Below are 21,732 nucleotides of genomic sequence, written 5' to 3' on the forward strand. Positions count from 1 at the left end.
GTCCTCTTCCACATAGGGCAAGCTAGAACTAACTATCTTACCCAGGACTGCCGAAGCAGCGTGGACCAGGGGAGGAACACACTTTTCATGGAAACGTAAGGCATCCATGACTGCCATAACGTAAGCCGCCGCTGTGCGCGTATACCCGTTCCCCGTAGGGAGGAGCAAGCCGCCGCTTAGAGACGAAGCATAAAGTGTCCTCATTCCACATAGGGCAAGCTGGATGAATCCATTTTACCCAGGACGGCCGAAGCGGCGTGGACCAGGGGAGAACTGAACTTTATACTTCACGACCACAGTAAGTCTACGTGTCCTCTTCCACATAGGGCAAGCTAGAACTAACTATCTTACCCAGGACTGCCGAAGCAGCGTGGACCAGGGGAGGAACACACTTTTCATAGAAACGTAAGGCATCCATGACTGCCATAGTGCGTAAGCCGCCGCTGTGCGCGTAAACCCGTTCCCCGTAGGGAGGAGTCAAGCCGCCGCTTAGAGACGAAGTATGAAGTGTCCTCTTCCACATAGGGCAAGCTAGAATGAACTATCTTACCCAGGACCGCCGAAGCAGCGTGGACCAGGGGAGAACTGAACTTTATACTTCACACCACAGTATTGAGTAATGTGCCCTCTTCCACATAGGGCAAGCTGGAATGTTCCATTTTACCCAGGACGGCCGAAGCGGCGTGGACCAGTGGAGGACTACACAATCATGAGGTTTGATATCGACTTGTGTGTTTCAATAGGATACCGATGGTATGGTTTGAACCGATTTGATTTAGCCATTCTGAAGTCATCACTTGGTTGAAGCGCTGAACTAGGGAGGCATCGTTTACATATATATTGGTTTTCGCATGCTCTACTAGGTTAATGTCATGAGGTTGGCTATCGAGCATGCCCAAGTGATGACTTGATTGTGTGCTTGCTTGAATTCTTCACATTTCATACCATCGGTTAGTTGTCGAATCATTCCTCGATCATAACCTTCGTTCTTGGTTCATGTATGCTCTCTTCCACATAGGGCAAGCTAGAATTAACTATCTTACCCAGGACCGCCGAAGCAGCGTGGACCAGGGGAGAACTATACTTTGTCTTGTATGCCCTCTTCCACATAGGGCAAGCTAGAACTAACTATCTTACCCAGGACCGCCGAAGCAGCGTGGACCAGTGGAGGACTATACTTTGTTCATTACACCACAGTATTAAGTATGGTGTCCTCTTCCACATAGGGCAAGCTAGAACTAACTATCTTACCCAGGACCGCCGAAGCAGTGTGGACCAGGGGAGGACTATACTTTATACTTCACACACTAGCCATACTGAAGTCATCACTTGGTTGAAGCGCTGAACTACGGCGGGGTAATCGTTTACAGGTTATAATCATATAGCTGCATGCTCATTAGTAGATAATGGAATATTGTATGGCAATATGAGCATGCCCAAGTGATGACTTTGTTTCAAGCTCAACAGGTAGGGTATTGAGTCCTCTTCCACATAGGGCAAGCTAGAATGAACTATCTTACCCAGGACCGCCGGAGCAGCGTGGACCAGTGGAGGACTCTATACTTTATACTTCACACCACAGTATTGAGTACGACTTGCATAAAGCCCCTAATGAGAACCACGAGGGCTCTCTCAATGTAGAACCACGAGGGCTCTAGTACCGATTCTCTCGGTACGGCTTGGTCCGTGTTCCTTTATGCTTGTACTCTAAGTATTAAGTATTGTGTCCTCTTCCACATAGGGCAAGCTAGAACTAACTATCTTACCCAGGACCGCCGAAGCAGTGTGGACCAGGGGAGGACTATACTTTATACTTCACACACTAGCCATACTGAAGTCATCACTTGGTGGGGGTGAACTACGGCGGTATCTATCGTTTTGGTTCGGTCTATATAGGGTCGCTTGCATGCTCATTCGAATATAATGTAATTGTGTATGGCAATATGAGCATGCCCAAGTGATGACTTTGTTTCAAGCTCAACAGGTAGGGTATTGAGTCCTCTTCCACATAGGGCAAGCTAGAATGAACTATCTTACCCAGGACCGCCGGAGCAGCGTGGACCAGTGGAGGACTCTATACTTTATACTTCACACCACAGTATTGAGTACTTCTTGCATAAAGCCCCTAATGAGAACCACGAGGGCTCTCTCAATGTAGAACCACAAGGGCTCTAGTACCGATTCTCTCGGTACGGCTTGGTCCGTGTTCCTTTATGCTTGTACTCTTAGAAAGTCTCAACCCGGAGGTCTTGACTTTGATTGTCATAGTTGGACTACGACGGGGCATCCGACCATTGCTGATCGAACACCCCTGATTCACCATCTTTCGGGTAGGCGGTACGCGTACCTCCGGACGCGGAAGTCTCAACCCGGAGGTCTTGACTTTGATTGTCATAGTTGGACTACGACGGGGTATCCGACTCATCGAATACCCCAGAAGCACACCATCTTTCGGGTAGGCGGTACGCGTACCTCCGGACGCGGAAGTCTCAACCCGGAGGTCTTGACTTTGATTGTCATAGTTGGACTACGACGGGGTATCCGACTCATCGAATACCCCAGAAGCACACCATCTTTCGGGTAGGCGGTACGCGTACCTCCGGACGCGGAAAGTCTCAACCCGGAGGTCTTGACTTTGGTTGTCATAGTTGGACTATGACGGGGCATCCGACCATTGCTGATCGAACACCCCTGTTACACCATCTTTCGGATAGGCGGTGCGCGACACCACCGACGCGGAAAGTCTCAACCCGGAGGTCTTGACTTTGTATTGTTGGATAGTCCTCTTCCACTATAGGGCAAGCTGGAAATATTCCATTTTACCCAGGACTGCCGAGGCAGCGTGGACCAGGGGAGAACTTCACGGAATCTTCAGGCATCCATGATTGCCATAGTGCGTAAGCCGCCGCTGTGCGCGTCAACTCGTTCCCCGTGAGGAGGAGTCTAGCCGCCGCTAAAAGACGAAGCATTAAGTGTCCTCATTCCACTATAGGGCAAGCTAGAATTAACTATCTTACCCAGGACCGCCGAAGCAGCGTGGACCAGGCGAGGACTATACTTTATACTTCACACCACAGTATTGAGTACGACTTGCATAAAGCCCCTAATGAGAACCACGAGGGCTCTCTCAATGTAGAACCACGAGGGCTCTAGTACCGATTCTCTCGGTACGGCTTGGTCCGTGTTCCTTTATGCTTGTACTCGCGGAAAGTCTCAACCCGGAGGTCTTGACTTTGATTGTCATAGTTGGACTACGACGGGGCATCCGACCATTGCTGACCGAACACCCCTGATTCATCATCTTTCGGATAGGAGGTGCGCCCACCTCCGACGCGGAAGTCTCAACCCGGAGGTTCGGACTTAGAGTTTTTCCCATTTAAAAGTTTTTCTCTTAGCCATACTGAAGTCATCACTTGGTGAACGATTGAACTAGGGCGGGTTAATCGTTTATAGGTATCATGTGGTTTGCATGCTCTCTTAGGTTAAGGTCATGTGGTTGGCTATCGAGCATGCCCAAGTGATGACTTTGTTTCACGCTTGCTTGATTTCTTCATGATTCCCTGTTATATAGTGTAATCATTCGAGAACAGGGAATCTTTGGTTTTGCTCAACAGGTATTGGATGTCAACTTGGTATCTAGATCGCATTAAGTCTCAACCCTTAGGTTCGGACTTGTATAGTGACATCTTGTTACGGTCTTGAGTCTCAACCCGCAGGTTCGGACTACTTAGTGTTTGATCGAATATAATATGGCAACTTGTGCCTAAGTCTCAACCCGCAGGTTCGGACTTCTGTTTATTTGGCCAATGTATGTATAAGGCAACTTGTGCCTAAGTCTCAACCCGCAGGTTCGGACTTGTGTATTTGTTCGAAGTCATGTATAAGGCAACGTGTGCCTAAGTCTCAACCCGCAGGTTCGGACTTGTTAGTGTTTCGTCAACTTTCATATGGCAACTTGTGCCTAAGTCTCAACCCGCAGGTTCGGACTTGTGTATTTGTTCGAAGTCATGTATAAGGCAACTTGTGCCTAAGTCTCAACCCGCAGGTTCGGACTTGTGTATTTGTTCGAAGTCATGTATAAGGCAACGTGTGCCTAAGTCTCAACCCGCAGGTTCGGACTTGTTAGTGTTTCGTCAACTTTCATATGGCAACTTGTGCCTGAGTCTCAACCCGCAGGTTCGGACTTCTATAGTGTTTCGTCAATTATCATATGGCAACTTGTGCCGAAGTCTCAACCCGCAGGTTCGGACTTCTGGAAGGATCACTTGGCCACTAATGATCCTTCCGCAGGTTCACCTACGGAAACCTTGTTACGACTTTTACTTCCTCTAAATCATCAAGTTCGGTCAACTTCGATAAAGCAGACGCGGTTCACGAGGATCCAGCGAACGATCATCTCCAAAGACCTCACTAAATAATCCATCGGTAGTAGCGACGGGCGGTGTGTACAAAGGGCAGGGACGTATTCAACGCTGGCTGATGACCAGCACTTACTAGAAGTTCCGAGTTCATATGGACCATTGCAATCCATAATCCCTACTAAGTGAGTATTTGAGTGATTTCCCGTTCCTCTCGGAATAGGAGACACGCTGCTACCCACATTGTAGCACGCGTGTAGCCCAGAACATCTAAGGGCATCACGGACCTGTTATCGCTCGATCTCATTTTGCTAAACACAAATTGTCCTGCTAAGCAGCGTACCGTAAGTGCACTTGCGCACACGAACAGCGAAGGTGTCAGGTCATACTCCACCGAAAGGTCCTAACCCGTTCCAATCGGCATCGACGCATTAACGCTGACTGCGTTCTAGTTAGCATATGTGAGTCACGTTCGTTATCGGAATTAACCAGACAAATCAATCCACGAACTAAGAACGGCCATGCACCACTACCCTTAAATTTGAGAAAGAGCTATTAATCTGTCTCACCTCCATAAGTTCGGACCTGGTAAGTTTTCCCGTGTTGAGTCAAATTGAACCGCAAGCTCCATTTCATTGTGGTGCCCTTCCGTCAATTCCTTTAAGTTTCAACTTTGCAACCATACTTCCCCCGGAACCTGACTTTGGTTTCCCGGAAGCTACTGAGAGCACCTGGTTGTAGCGTCTCCCAATTGCTAGTTGGCATCGTTTACGGTTAGAACTAGGGCGGTATCTAATCGCCTTCGATCCTCTAACTTTCGTTCTTGATTAAAGAAAGCATCCTTGACAAATGCCTTCGCTTTAGTTAGTCTTACGACGGTCTACGAATTTCACCTCTCGCGCCGTAATACTAGTGTCCCCAACTACTTCTGTTAATCATTACCTCCGGTCTGAGTACAAACCAATGAAAGATTAGACCAAGGTCGTATTCCATTATTCCATGCAAGATTATTCTAGGGCGTTTGGGCACCCTGCTTTAAGCACTCTAATTTGTTCAAGGTAAACGTGAGCGGTCGAGCTCTATGTTACACTTGCACCCGTTGAAGGGCACACCATGACACAGACTTGGTGCCCTACCACACCATTGAGTCGCAACCAGATTCCGACTTGGCCCACCGACCACGGGTTGACCGGGTCGGCGGAGCCGGACTGTGTTGGACAAGTATCAACTTCGAACGTTTTAACCGCAACAATTTTAATATACGCTAGTGGAGCTGGAATTACCGCGGCTGCTGGCACCAGACTTGCCCTCCACTTGATCCTCGTAGAAGGATTTATGCTCTACTCATTCCAATTATGAAACATCATTAAAGAGTTTCATATTGTTATTTCTCGTCACTACCTCCCCGTCCCGGGATTGGGTAATTTACGCGCCTGCTGCCTTCCTTGGATGTGGTAGCCATTTCTCAGGCTCCCTCTCCGGAATCGAACCCTGATTCCCCGTTACCCGTTGCAACCATGGTAGTCCTCTATACTACCATCCATAGTTGATAGGGCAGATATTTGCGAGATCTGTCGTCGGTGCGAGACCATACGATCAGCATCATTATCCAGACTTCAACTCAATGACACGGAGAACCCGCGATTGGTTTGACTAATAAGTGCACCAGTTCCCGCGAGGGTCCTGGCATGTTGCATGTATTAGCTCTAGATTTTCCACAGTTATCCAAGTAACTAGGTTGATGATCTCGTAAATTATAGCTGTTATACTGAGCCTTATGCGGTTTCACATTAAATCTGTTTGTACTTAGACATGCATGGCTTAACCTTTGAGACGAGCGTATATTACTGGTAGGATCAACCAGAATTCCGACTTTGCGTTCGAATGTTCATTGTCCCATTGCACCCGGAGGAGCAAACACCACGTTCTATATGTTGTCAAGTCCGGTAGCACACGGGAGGCGAGCCCCCGTGCGAACCTCATTGCCCTCGTATCACACACACACCCGATGCACCGGACAGGCACTTGAGCGGCATTCGACTCCGCTAAGCGCTCGTGCGCCCGATTGTGCATGCGCTGACGGGGCCTTCATACCCCTACCACAGCGACCTTATGCCAAACTTCCATGAATACTTAGGTGAGCTGACAAGGGCCTTCATTTCCCTACCATCAACTAAAGGACACGCTAGGCGCGTCCGATCATTGCAACTGCGGGGCTTTCATACCCCAATCACCACAGTACGCAATTCACCAGAGTTTAATCACAACCCCCCCGGACATGGCACACTATTAACTTGCAACAAAACTTAGTGTGTGCCGGGCACATCGGTTCCACAAAATCATTCCCGATGTACCCCAATTGGGGTTGTGAACGCATCCATGGTCCTCTGACACACCCAACCAAGCGTGGATACTACATACCTCAAACACCCAGTACACTAACAGACAAATCAACATATGGTTGCTTTCCCCCAGACATTTGCCAATCACTTGGCACCCGGACGGGAACTCGCTCCTGATTGCGCCAATGCCACCCATTTGCCAAGAGCGAGTTCTGTATGTAGATTTCATTTGGAAAGACAACCGTGTACTGGATATTCTATCCGACGATTACAGATGACGAGTACGAGACTCGACTACACTCACGGATAATACATTTTGGGTCGAGATTGCTTTCGGGGTTTTCGATTGGTCTTGCGCTTGTAAACGTATAACTTTGACTTGTGGTAACCTCGGTATGTTAGTCGATCACGTGGTTGTGAACTGGTAAGGGTGGGCAAACTGTTCACTTGCACTCTGGGTAGGAATAGGTGAGCGCTATAGGTTAAGATCATTGTATGGTTCCATCGTGATGACTTTCGCTAGATAGTAGGATGTTTGGATAGTTATAACGTTTCTGGCCATTTGTTCATAGTGTTCGGTTCATTGAGGAATTCGATTGGTCTTTGCTTCACACACGTGGTCGATCACTTGGATGTGAACTAGGGTGAGAATAAGGTGTTCACTAGTGCTCTTAGGTTTTGGATCAGTACTGAGCACTTGATTGGTTTCGCATAATATGTATCCATAGTGATGACTCTTTCCAGCTTAAGATTTCGTGACCGGTTTCGAATCCTTCCCACGTTCGCTTTTACTTGGTTAGGTTTTCGAGTGTAGATTTGAAAGCAATCTCATGTATGTATCCCATCTGATATAAGCCACTGACAGTTCATGTCACCTCGTTCAACTCTCGCTGGGTCACAGAAGTATGTTACTGCGCCCATTATCCCTACTCGGATAGGTTCGGTTCGTTCGTTTTATACTACGGTGAGTAAACTCAATTTGTGCATCGCATAGCCATGGAAAGCAAGCTTTCGCGGGCCTCTTCGACTGTTTTGATACGAGCTGTGCCCGTGATGCTTGTCATCCCAGGATACTAGACCCCTTTGGACGACCGCATGACCATCAGAAAGTAAATTCCACGTTCGATTTGGGGTGTGAACCCCGAACATAAAGTCTTTGTGTAGAACCACGAGGGCTCTATAGTACCGATTCTCTCGGTACGCTTGGTCCGTGTTCCTTTATGTTCGTACTCTTGTGTGTATAATATTCATGTTCGGTTTGGGATATTTGCTACTTTCACCAGGGTCCCGTTCTTCATACAAGTCTGCCTTGCTAATGTGGTAACTTTATAGTGTAGTTCTGACATCCCAATTTTGGGACTTAGCCGATTTTTCGTATATTTCCATATGACCCATAGGGTCCCTTTCTTCATACAAGCTTGCCTAGGGCGATCGGTCAAAACTTGTCTTACTATTCGATTGGTCTTCGCACTTTCACCCTAGGCAGTTCGCCTAGGTCTGTCTTCTTGAGGAGGCCAAAACCCGAAATAAGGAGGTTCGGCCGACCCTGAAACCTCCCCTGTCTGAACTACACTAACCCGATTTTTCAGGGTCCTCAGCGCCATACAACTTTGCCTAGGTCACTTGTACTCTTGACTTAGGCCATCCGACTTGGTCCGTGTTTCTTCCTAGGGTTCACCTAGGTACTTTGCCTTGCTTGATGTGGTAACTTTTTAGTGTAGTTCAGACATCCTAATTTTGGGACTTAGCCGATTTTTCATGTATTTCCATATGACCCATAGGGTCCCTTTCTTCATACAAGCTTGCCTAGGGCGATCGGTCAAAACTTGTCTTACTATTCGATTGGTCTTCGCACTTTCACCCTAGGCAGTTCGCCTAGGTCTGTCTTCTTGAGGAGGCCAAAACCCGAAATAAGGAGGTTCGGCCGACCCTGAAACCTCCCCTGTCTGAACTACACTAACCCGATTTTTCAGGGTCCTCAGCGCCATACAACTTTGCCTAGGTCACTTGTACTCTTGACTTAGGCCATCCGACTTGGTCCGTGTTTCTTCCTAGGGTTCACCTAGGTACTTTGCCTTGCTTGATGTGGTAACTTTTTAGTGTAGTTCAGACATCCTAATTTTGGGACTTAGCCGATTTTTCATGTATTTCCATATGACCCATAGGGTCCCTTTCTTCATACAAGCTTGCCTAGGGCGATCGGTCAAAACTTGTCTTACTATTCGATTGGTCTTCGCACTTTCACCCTAGGCAGTTCGCCTAGGTCTGTCTTCTTGAGGAGGCCAAAACCCGAAATAAGGAGGTCCAGCCGACCCTGAAACCTCCCCTGTCTTAACTACACTAACCCGATTTTTCATGGTCCTTAGCGCCATACAACTTTGCCTAGGTCACTTGTACTCTTGACTTAGGCCATCTGACTTGGTCCGTGTTTCTTCCTAGGGTTCACCTAGGTACTTTGCCTTGCTTGATGTGGTAACTTTTTAGTGTAGTTCAGACATCCCAATTTCGGGACTTAGCCGATTTTTCGTATATTTCCATATGACCCATAGGGTCCCTTTCTTCATACAAGCTTGCCTAGGGCGATCGGTCAAAACTTGTCTTACTATTCGATTGGTCTTCGCACTTTCACCCTAGGCAGTTTGCCTAGGTCTGTCTTCTTGAGGAGGCCAAAACCCGAAATAAGGAGGTTCAGCCGACCCAGAAACCTCCCCTGTCTGAACTACACTAACCCGATTTTTCAGGGTCCTCAGCGCCATACAACTTTGCCTAGGTCACTTGTACTCTTGACTTAGGCCATCTGACTTGGTCCGTGTTTCTTCCTAGGGTTCACCTAGGTACTTTGCCTTGCTTGATGTGGTAACTTTTTAGTGTAGTTCAGACATCCCAATTTTGGGACTTAGCCGATTTTTCATGTATTTCCATATGACCCATAGGGTCCCTTTCTTCATACAAGCTTGCCTAGGGCGATCGGTCAAAACTTGTCTTACTATTCGATTGGTCTTCGCACTTTCACCCTAGGCAGTTTGCCTAGGTCTGTCTTCTTGAGGAGGCCAAAACCCGAAATAAGGAGGTTCAGCCGACCCAGAAACCTCCCCTGTCTGAACTACACTAACCCGATTTTTCAGGGTCCTCAGCGCCATACAACTTTGCCTAGGTCACTTGTACTCTTGACTTAGGCCATCTGACTTGGTCCGTGTTTCTTCCTAGGGTTCACCTAGGTACTTTGCCTTGCTTGATGTGGTAACTTTTTAGTGTAGTTCAGACATCCCAATTTTGGGACTTAGCCGATTTTTCATGTATTTCCATATGACCCATAGGGTCCCTTTCTTCATACAAGCTTGCCTAGGGCGATCGGTCAAAACTTGTCTTACTATTCGATTGGTCTTCGCACTTTCACCCTAGGCAGTTTGCCTAGGTCTGTCTTCTTGAGGAGGCCAAAACCCGAAATAAGGAGGTTCAGCCGACCCAGAAACCTCCCCTGTCTAAACTACACTAACCCGATTTTTCAGGGTCCTCAGCGCCATACAACTTTGCCTAGGTCACTTGTACTCTTGACTTAGGCCATCTGACTTGGTCCGTGTTTCTTCCTAGGGTTCACCTAGGTACTTTGCCTTGCTTGCTGTGGTAACTTTTTAGTGTAGTTCAGACATCCCAATTTTGGGACTTAGCCGATTTTTCATGTATTTCCATATGACCCATAGGGTCCCTTTCTTCATACAAGCTTGCCTAGGGCGATCGGTCAAAACTTGTCTTACTATTCGATTGGTCTTCGCACTTTCACCCTAGGCAGTTTGCCTAGGTGTAGCTTCTTGAGGAGGTCAAAACCCAAAATAAGGAGGTTCAGCCGACCCAAAAACCTCCCCTGTCTAAACTACACTAACCAGATTTTTCAGGGTCCTCACCGTCATACAACTTTGCCTAGGTCACTTGTTCTCTTGACTTAGGCCATCTGACTTGGTCCGTGTTTCTTGCTAGGGTTAACCAAGGTACTTTGCCTTGCTTGATGTGGTAACTTTTTAGTGTAGTTCAGACATCCCAATTTTGGGACTTAGCCGATTTTTCATGTATTTCCATATGACCCATAGGGTCCCTTTCTTCATACAAGCTTGCCTAGGGCGATCGGTCAAAACTTGTCTTACTATTCGATTGGTCTTCGCACTTTCACCCTAGGCAGTTTGCCTAGGTGTAGCTTCTTGAGGAGGTCAAAACCCAAAATAAGGAGGTTCAGCCGACCCAAAAACCTCCCCTGTCTAAACTACACTAACCAGATTTTTCAGGGTCCTCACCGTCATACAACTTTGCCTAGGTCACTTGCACTCTTGACTTAGGCCATCTGACTTGGTCCGTGTTTCTTGCTAGGGTTCACCTAGGTAGTTTGCCTTGCTTGATGTGGTAACTTTTTAGTGTAGTTCTGACATCCCAATTTTGGGACTTAGCCGATTTTTCATGTATTTCCATATGACCCTTAGGGTCCCTTTCTTCATACAAGCTTGCCTAGGGCGATCGGTCAAAACTTGTCTTACTATTCGATTGGTCTTCGCACTTTCACCCTAGGCAGTTTGCCTAGGTGTAGCTTCTTGATGAGGCCAAAACCCAAAATAAGGGGGTTCGGCCGACCCAAAAACCTACCCTGTCTAAACTACACTAACCAGATTTTTCAGGGTCCTCAGCGCCATACAACTTTGCCTAGGTCACTTGTTCTATTGACTTAGGCCATCTGACTTGGTCCGTGTTTCTTCCTAGGGTTCACCTAGGTACTTTGCCTTGCTTGGTGTGGTAACTTTTTAGTGTAGTTCTGACATCCTCATTTTGGGACTTAGCCGATTTTTCGTAAAATACCATATGACCCATATGGGTCCTTTGCTTCATATAAGTTTGCCTTGCTTGGTGTGGTAACATTTGAGTGTAGTTCTGACATCCCCATTTTGGGACTTAGCCGATTTTTCGTAAAATACCATATGACCCATCAGGGTCCTTTGCTTCATATAAGTTTGCCTTGCTTGGTGTGGTAACATTTGAGTGTAGTTCTGACATCCCCATTTTGGGACTTAGCCGATTTTTCGATCAATACCATATGACCCATCAGGGTCCTTTGCTTCATATAAGTTTGCCTTGCTTGATGTGGTAACACATGAGTGTAGTTCTGACATCCCCATTTTGGGACTTAGCCGATTTTTCGTAAAATACCATATGACCCATCAGGGTCCTTTGCTTCATATAAGTTTGCCTTGCTTGGTGTGGTAACACATGAGTGTAGTTCTGACATCCCCATTTTGGGACTTAGCCGATTTTTCGTAAAATACCATATGACCCATCAGGGTCCTTTGCTTCATATAAGTTTGCCTTGCTTGGTGTGGTAACACATGAGTGTAGTTCTGACATCCCCATTTTGGGACTTAGCCGATTTTTCGTAAAATACCATATGACCCATCAGGGTCCTTTGCTTCATATAAGTTTGCCTTGCTTGGTGTGGTAACATTTGAGTGTAGTTCTGACATCCCCATTTTGGGACTTAGCCGATTTTTCGTAAAATACCATATGACCCATCAGGGTCCTTTCCTTCATATAAGTTTGCCTTGCTTGGTGTGGTAACATTTGAGTGTAGTTCTGACATCCCCATTTTGGGACTTAGCCGATTTTTCGTAAAATACCATATGACCCATCAGGGTCCTTTGCTTCATATAAGTTTGCCTTGCTTGGTGTGGTAACATTTGAGTGTAGTTCTGACATCCCCATTTTGGGACTTAGCCGATTTTTCGATCCATACCATATGACCCATCAGGGTCCTTTGCTTCATATAAGTTTGCCTTGCTTGGTGTGGTAACACATGAGTGTAGTTCTGACATCCCCATTTTGGGACTTAGCCGATTTTTCGTAAAATACCATATGACCCATCAGGGTCCTTTGCTTCATATAAGTTTGCCTTGCTTGGTGTGGTAACATTTGAGTGTAGTTCTGACATCCCCATTTTGGGACTTAGCCGATTTTTCGATCCATACCATATGACCCATCAGGGTCCTTTGCTTCATATAAGTTTGCCTTGCTTGGTGTGGTAACACATGAGTGTAGTTCTGACATCCCCATTTTGGGACTTAGCCGATTTTTCGTAAAATACCATATGACCCATCAGGGTCCTTTGCTTCATATAAGTTTGCCTTGCTTGGTGTGGTAACTTTTTAGTGTAGTTCTGACATCCCCATTTTGGGACTTAGCCGATTTTTCGTAAAATACCATATGACCCATCAGGGTCCTTGCCTTCATATAAGTTTGCCTTGCTTGGTGTGGTAACATTTGAGTGTAGTTCTGACATCCCCATTTTGGGACTTAGCCGATTTTTCGATCAATACCATATGACCCATCAGGGTCCTTTGCTTCATATAAGTTTGCCTTGCTTGGTGTGGTAACATTTGAGTGTAGTTCTGACATCACCATTTTGGGACTTAGCCGATTTTTCGTAAAATACCATATGACCCATCAGGGTCCTTTCCTTCATATAAGTTTGCCTTGCTTGATGTGGTAACATTTTAGTGTAGTTCTGACATCACCATTTTGGGACTTAGCCGATTTTTCGTAAAATACCATATGACCCATCAGGGTCCTTTGCTTCATATAAGTTTGCCTTGCTTGGTATGGTAACATTTGAGTGTAGTTCTGACATCATCATTTTGGGACTTAGCCGATTTTTCGTAAAATACCATATGACCCATATGGGTCCTTTGCTTCATATAAGTTTGCCTTGCTTGGTGTGGTAACATTTGAGTGTAGTTCTGACATCACCATTTTGGGACTTAGCCGATTTTTCGTAAAATACCATATGACCCATCAGGGTCCTTTGCTTCATATAAGTTTGCCTTGCTTGGTGTGGTAACATTTGAGTGTAGTTCTGACATCCCCATTTTGGGACTTAGCCGATTTTTCGTAAAATACCATATGACCCATCAGGGTCCTTTGCTTCATATAAGTTTGCCTTGCTTGGTGTGGTAACATTTGAGTGTAGTTCTGACATCCCCATTTTGGGACTTAGCCGATTTTTCGTAAAATACCATATGACCCATCAGGGTCCTTTGCTTCATATAAGTTTGCCTTGCTTGGTGTGGTAACACATGAGTGTAGTTCTGACATCCCCATTTTGGGACTTAGCCGATTTTTCGACCAATACCATATGACCCATCAGGGTCCTTTGCTTCATATAAGTTTGCCTTGCTTGGTGTGGTAACATTTGAGTGTAGTTCTGACATCCCCATTTTGGGACTTAGCCGATTTTTCGATCCATCCTATATGACCCATCAGGGTCCTTTTTCTTCATAAAAGTTTCCCAAGACTTAGTGCTTTTTACCTGTGGACACCAATATCACCCTTACGGGTTTCTTTGATCTTCTCACTTTGTATTGACCAAATGTAGGTCTTGCCATGCCAAACATATAATTGTTCTACACCAAGTCTCTATCTCGTACCGCCAGCTCGGTACATTCGATCAACCTGCCCTTAAGGCACCCGGGACTTAGCCATTTTTTCACATTTTTCATGATTTTGAGGCAACTTTTCTCGACTTTGTCACCTTATATCACCAAGATCCTTTCCCTTTAGCGCTTCACTCTGTTCGTATGATATTTAGCGCTGACTATCACCTTTCTATCGCTGACCTCAACTTCTTATTCGGTGCCATAGAGCCAGAGATATTTGGTGTATGCTGTTATAAGGGAAGTTTGTCACTTTTTCAAAGGCCCACTTTGGGACGCCCATATCTCACCTTCACGTATCTTCGATCTTCTTGTCGTCTATGGACGAAACTTAGGTCTTGTATTGGCCAACTTATAAATGTTCTACGGCCAAGCCGTATCTCTTACCGCCAGCCCGGTATTCATGGACTTAGTCGGATTTTCGCCTCTCGTGGTAACAATTTCTGACTTTGACTCACAATAACACCCGAACGGTCACATGCTAGCGCTTTGCTTGGTAGGAATTATAGTTAGCGCTACCTTTTCTCTTTCCATCGATACCTTGTTCGTTCCATTCCATGCCATACAGCCGAAGTTATGATGTTTCCCGTTTTCCATATCATGTGGAGCTTATGCTCTGGGAAAACCATCTAACACCTGTACCACCCTTTTGGGTACCACCGATCTCGTCACTATGTTCGGGCCAAATATAGGTTATAACATGCCCAACATATAATTGTTCTACACCAAGTCTCTATCTCTTACCGCCTGCTCGGTATTTTACTCGTAAGTCCAAATTTCACAACTTGTACTTTTTGGCCCAATGTACTCGAGTTTCAATTTTGGTAACATTTTTCGACTTTGACACTTAATAACTTCCAAATCATGCTAGTTAGCGCTTTGCTTTCTTCTAGTCGTATCTAGCGCTGGGTGTTACCTTTCCAAAACATATCCTAGCTTAACAATCCATGCCATACAGCCGGAGCTATACGGTGCACAAGTCAAATCCATTTTAGCCATGTTTCATTTTTGCCACTTTTTGACCACTCGTATCACCCTTCCAGAGTGGTCCGATCTTCTCGCTGTCTATGGACGACTTTTAGGTCTCGTAGAGGCAAACTTATAAGTATTCTACGTCAACCCGCTATCTCTTACCGCCTGCTCGGTATTCTTGGTCTTGTGTGATTTTTGGAAATTTTGGTATTATTTTTCCACTTTGTCGCTTAATAACTCAGTTTTGCTCAACACTTAGCGCTTCGGTTGTTTGGGATTATAGTTAGCGCTCGGTTCGACCTTTCCAACACTGATCTTAGCTTGTCGATCCGTTCCATACAGCCTGAGTTATTCGCGATACCGTGTTTCAACCCATTTCTCAAGTCTCGTTTTGGTCCAACTTTGAACCAGCCATATCACCCTGATGGGTACCTCCGATCTTCTCGCTCTATATTGGCCAAAGTTAGGTCTTGTGGTAACGTACTTATGATTGTTCTACGCCGTGTTCGTAGCTCTTATCGTTCGCCCGCTATTTTCGATCATAAGGTGAATTTTCGCCTCTAAACCACCATTTTTCACCTTTGCCCTCTAATATGACCGACTTGCTCAACACCTAGCGCTTCGCTTGGTAGGACACATAGCTAGCGCTCGTCAAGACCTTTCCAACGCATATCCAAGCTTTCCGATCCGAGCCATACAGCCTGAGCTATAGGCGATACCGTTTTTCCCATTTTCTTGGTCACATGCACTTTAGGGTACCCCTTTTTGCCTTTGACCCTTAATACCTCCTCCGGGTCACTAGTAGGCGCTCAGCTTGGTAGGAAACATAGCTAGAGCAGGCCTTCACCTTTCCAAAACTGCCTCAAGTGTACCGATCCGACATCTAGAACCAAAGTTATGGTCATTCCTATCATGCTCTACTTTCATGGTCAACCTCCACCAAGCACACCTAGGTTGGACCAACTTTCACCAACTCATCTCGAACCCCAAATTTGCTTCGACCTACTAGGTTTCCCTAGTAAAGTGGTCAAAACATCCATTACAACACGACTGGTCTTTCTGGTGGTCGACCTAGGCGACTTTGTTCGACGACCACCACCCCATGGAACTAAAAGACGTCCCTTGATACGGACCACCGATACATTTTCCGGCCTGTCTAAACTACACTCATCGAAATTTTTTTGGGTCCCCACCGTCATACAAGTTTGCCTAGGTCTAGTTTTTCTTCCGGATCGGCCGCGGACCTCACTTTTCATTATCTAGGGAGGCCATAGGGCCCCAAAAGGGGTTTTTTAAAATTTTCGACACTTTCGACTTTGGTCGGATTTTTTCCGATTTTGGTCCGACCTAGGGACTTGGTGGTCCAAGGAGCCTCGGGACCAAACTTTTTTCTCAGGGGTCCCTACCTCCATACAACTTTGCCTAGGTCAATTTTTTGTTCCAAATCGACCGCGGATTTCACTTTTCAATATCTGGGGCTCGTGTAGAGTCCGAATATGAGGTTTTCTCATTTTTCGACATTTTCGACTTTTTTCGACTTTTTTCGGGTTTTTCGACCTAGGGGTCCGCCGAACAAATTTTGGGTCAAAAATTTTTATTGAACTAGACGAAAGTACGCAAAAAGATAAGACTTTTTGCCGAAGACACCATGCCCCGGAACCGACTCCTTCCCCTTCAAAATTGGGGACAAACGTGATTTTTGAAACTTTTCCTTAGGGAGCCCAAGACTTAGAAAATTTTCAAATTCTCGATTTTTCGATTGCGAGCTAGCGCTTTGCGGTCTTCGGCAATGTTGTAGATCTCGACGAGATAAGACTTTTTGGTTAAGGGACATTTTGCCCTCCGACCCCTCCTTCCCCCCGCAAATCGCCCCCCAAAGTGCAATTTTTGCATTTTCACCTCTTTGCACGCACTGTTCGGCCCAAATGGCCACTTTCTATGGGTCTGAGCGCTTTGCGGTCTTCGGCAAACTTTTAGAGCGTACCAAGCCCTAATTATAATTCTTCTACACCACCTTCGTACCTCTTCATCCCTGGCCGCTATTCGCGTACCAAGGTAATTTTTGTTCATTTTGTCAACATTTTTCATCTTTGACTGCTTATATCGGCCTTGCCATGAACCGATAGCGCTTCGCTGTGTTCTAACGTAAGTTAGTACTGCTCAATACCTTTCCAAATCATGTCTTAGATTGTCATTTGCTTGCATACAGCCGGAGCTATGAGCGATACCGTAAAAAGTACCGAAACTTGGAAAAATCCTTTGATCGCCCATATCCCCCCTTTGGGGGCCAGATATCGAAAAAAGTTCTGATTCAAAAAGTTGCGCATTAACGTGTTCTAGTTATGCCTAGAACATTTCACTTCGCTAGCTAATCGCACGTCGACACGTTTACAAAATTCCGGACGAATTTTGTGAACGCCGTCCATACATTTTCGATCGATTTTTAAAATTTCGAGATAGCGCTTTGGTGTCTTCGGCAATAATGTAGAAATCGGGTTTTTAAACACATTTTACTTTTGGGTTTTTTTCGATCCGACGCTTAGTTCGCCCGCAATTTAGAGAAAACGGAAAAACACGTTTACAAAATTCTAGACGAATTTTGTGAACGCCGTCCATACATTTTCGATCGATTTTTAAAATTTCGAGATAGCGCTTTGGTGTCTTCGGCAATAATGTAGAAATCGGGTTTTTAAACACATTTTACTTTTGGGTTTTTTTCGATCCGACGCTTAGTTCGCGCGCCATTGAGAGAAAACGGAAAAACACGTTTACAAAATTCCGGACGAAATTCCGGAGGTGCAGGTATGAAAAATCGACTAAGTCCAAAATGCCTTTAAGTAGGGATGCTGTATTAAGATGGGAGATGAAGAAGATCAAGATTCATCTCCATGCAGCATCCCATTCATCTCCCAGCATCCTTACATATGAATTTCTTAGAATTTATGAAAAATCGACTAAGTCCGAGATGCCTTTAAGAAGGGATGCTGTAATTAAGATGGGAGATGTAGAAGATCTAGTTTCATCTCCATGCAGCATCCCATTCATCTCGCAGCATCCTAACATATGAATTTCTTAGAATTTATGAAAAATCGACTAAGTCCGAGATGCCTTTAAGTAAGGATGCTGTATTAAGATGGGAGATGAAGAAGATCAAGATTCATCTCCATGCAGCATCCCATTCATCTCCCAGCATCCTAACATATGTTTTTTTTTAGAATTTATGAAAAATCGACTAAGTCCGAGATGCCTTTAAGTAGGGATGCTGTATTAAGATGGGAGATGAAGAAGATCATGATTCATCTCCATGCAGCATCCCATTCATCTCCCAGCATCCTAACATATGTTTTTTTAAGAATTTATGAAAAATCGACTAAGTCCGAGATGCCTTTAAGTAGGGATGCTGTATTAAGATGGGAGATGTAGGAGATCAAGATTCATCTCCATGCAGCATCCCATTCATCTCGCAGCATCCTAACATATGAATTTCTTAGAATTTATGAAAAATCGACTAAGTCCGAGATGCCTTTAAGTAGGGATGCTGTATCGAGATGGGAGATGTAGAAGATCAAGATTCATCTCCATGCAGCATCCCATTCATCTCGCAGCATCCTAACATGTGAATTTCTTAGAATTTATGAAAAATCGGCTAAGTCTGAGATGCCTTTAAGAAGGGATGCTGTATTAAGACGGGAGATGAAGAAGATCAAGATTCATCTCCATGCAGCATCCCATTCATCTCGCAGCATCCTAACATATGATTTTCTTAGAATTTATGAAAAATCGACTAAGTCCGAGATGCCTTTAAGTAGGGATGCTGTATTAAGATGGGAGATTAAGAAGATCAAGATTCATCTCCATGCAGCATCCCATTCATCTCGCAGCATCCAAACATATGTTTTTCTTAGAATTTATGAAAAATCGACTAAGTCCGAGATGCCTTTAAGTAGGGATGCTGTATTAAGATGGGAGATTAGGAAGATCAAGATTCATCTCCATGCAGCATCCCATTCATCTCGCAGCATCCTAACATATGAATTTCTTAGAATTTATGAAAAATCGACTAAGTCCGAGATGCCTTTAAGTAGGGATGCTGTATCAAGATGGGAGATGGAGAAGATCAAGATTCATCTCCATGCAGCATCCCATTCATCTCGCAGCATCCTAACATATGAATTTCTTAGAATTTATGAAAAATCGACTAAGTCCAAGATGCCTTTAAGTAGGGATGCTGTATTAAGATGGGAGATGGAGAAGATCAAGATTCATCTCCGTGCAGCATCCCATGCATCTCGCAGCATCCTAACATATGAATTTCTTAGAATTTATGAAAAATCGACTAAGTCCGAGATGCCTTTAAGTAGGGATGCTGTATTAAGATGGGAGATGAAGAAGATCAAGATTCATCTCCATGCAGCATCCCATTCATCTCCCAGCATCCTAACATATGAATTTCTATGAATTTATGAAAAATCGACTTAGTCCGAGATGCCTTTAAGTAGGGATGCTGTATTAAGATGGGAGATGAAGAAGATCAAGATTCATCTCCATGCAGCATCCCATTCATCTCCTAGCATCCTAACATATGAATTTCTTAGAATTTATGAAAAATCGACTAAGTCCGAGATTCCTTTAAGTAGGGATGCTGTATTGAGATGGGAGATGAAGAAGATCAAGATTCATCTCCATGCAGCATCCCATTCATCTCCCAGCATCCTAACATATGAATTTCTATGAATTTATGAAAAATCGACTAAGTCCGAGATGCCTTTAAGTAGGGATGCTGTATTGAGATGAGAGATGTAGGAGATCAAGATTCATCTCCATGCAGCATCCCATTCATCTCGCAGCATCCTAACATATGAATTTCTATGAATTTATGAAAAATCGACTAAGTCCGAGATGGCTTTAAGTAGGGATGCTGTATTGAGATGAGAGATGTAGGAGATCAAGATTCATCTCCATGCAGCATCTCATTCATCTCCCAGCATCCTAACATATGAATTTCTTAGAATTTATGAAAAATCGACTAAGTCCGAGATGCCTTTAAGTAAGGATGCTGTATTAAGATGGGAGATGAAGAAGATCAAGATTCATCTCCATGCAGCATCTAATTCATCTTGCAGCATCCTAACATATGAATTTCTATGAATTTATGAAAAATCGACTAAGTCCGAGATGGCTTTAAGTAGGGATGCTGTATTGAGATGAGAGATGTAGGAGATCAAGATTCATCTCCATGCAGCATCTCATTCATCTCCCAGCATCCTAACATATGAATTTCTTAGAATTTATGAAAAATCGACTAAGTCCGAGATGCATTTAAGTAGGGATGCTGTATTAAGATGGGAGATGGAGTAGATCAAGATTCATCTCCATGCAGCATCCCATTCATCTCGCAGCATCCTAACATATGAATTTCTATGAATTTATGAAAAATCGACTAAGTCCGAGATGCCTTTAAGTAGGGATGCTGTATAAAGATGGGAAATGTAGGAGATCAAGATTCATCTCCATGCAGCATCCCATTCATCTCGCAGCATCCTAACATATGAATTTCTTAGAATTTATGAAATTTCGACTAAGTCCGAGATGCCTTTAAGTAGGGATGCTGTATTAAGATGGGAGATGAAGAAGATCAAGATACATCTCCATGTAGCATCCCATTCATCTCGCAGCATCCTAACATATGAATTTCTTAGAATTTATGAAAAATCGACTAAGTCCGAGATGCCTTTAAGTAGGGATGCTGTATTAAGATGGGAGATGAAGAAGATCAAGATTCATCTCCATGCAGCATCCCATTCATATCGCAGCATCCTAACATATGAATTTCTTAGAAATTATGAAAAATCGACTAAGTCCGAGATGAATTAAGTAGGGATGCTGTATTGAGATGGGAGATGAATAAGATCAAGATTCATCTCAATGCAGCATCCCATTCATCTCGCAGCATCCTAACATATGAATTTCTTAGAATTTATGAAAAATCGACTAAGTCCGAGATGCCTTTAAGAAGGGATGCTGTATTAAGACGGGAGATGAAGAAGATCAAGATTCATCTCCATGCAGCATCCCATTCATCTCGCAGCATCCTAACATATGAATTTCTTAGAATATATGAAAAATCGACTAAGTCCGAGATGCCTTTAAGTAGGGATGCTGTATTAAGATGGGAGATAAAGAAGATCAAGATTCATCTCCATGCAGCATCCCATTCATATCGCAGCATCCTAACATATGAATTTCTTAGAATTTATGAAAAATCGACTAAGTCCAAGATGCCTTTAAGTAGGGATGCTGTATTGAGTTGGGAGATGGAGAAGATCTAGATTTATCTCCATGCAGCATCCCATTCATCTCCCAGCATCCTAACATATGTTTTTCTTAGAATTTATGAAAAATCGACTAAGTCCGAGATGCCTTTAAGTAGGGATGCTGTATTAAGATGGGAGATGAAGAAGATCAAGATTCATCTCTATCCAGCATCCCATTCATCTCGCAGCATCCAAACATATGTTTTTCTTAGAATTTATGAAAAATCGACTAAGTCCGAGATGCCTTTAAGTAGGGATGCTGTATTGAGATGAAAGATGGAGAAGA

The sequence above is a fragment of the Anopheles ziemanni genome (genome assembly GCF_943734765.1).
Source record: "Anopheles ziemanni chromosome X unlocalized genomic scaffold, idAnoZiCoDA_A2_x.2 X_unloc_105, whole genome shotgun sequence".
Classification (NCBI taxonomy): Eukaryota; Metazoa; Arthropoda; class Insecta; order Diptera; family Culicidae; genus Anopheles; species Anopheles ziemanni.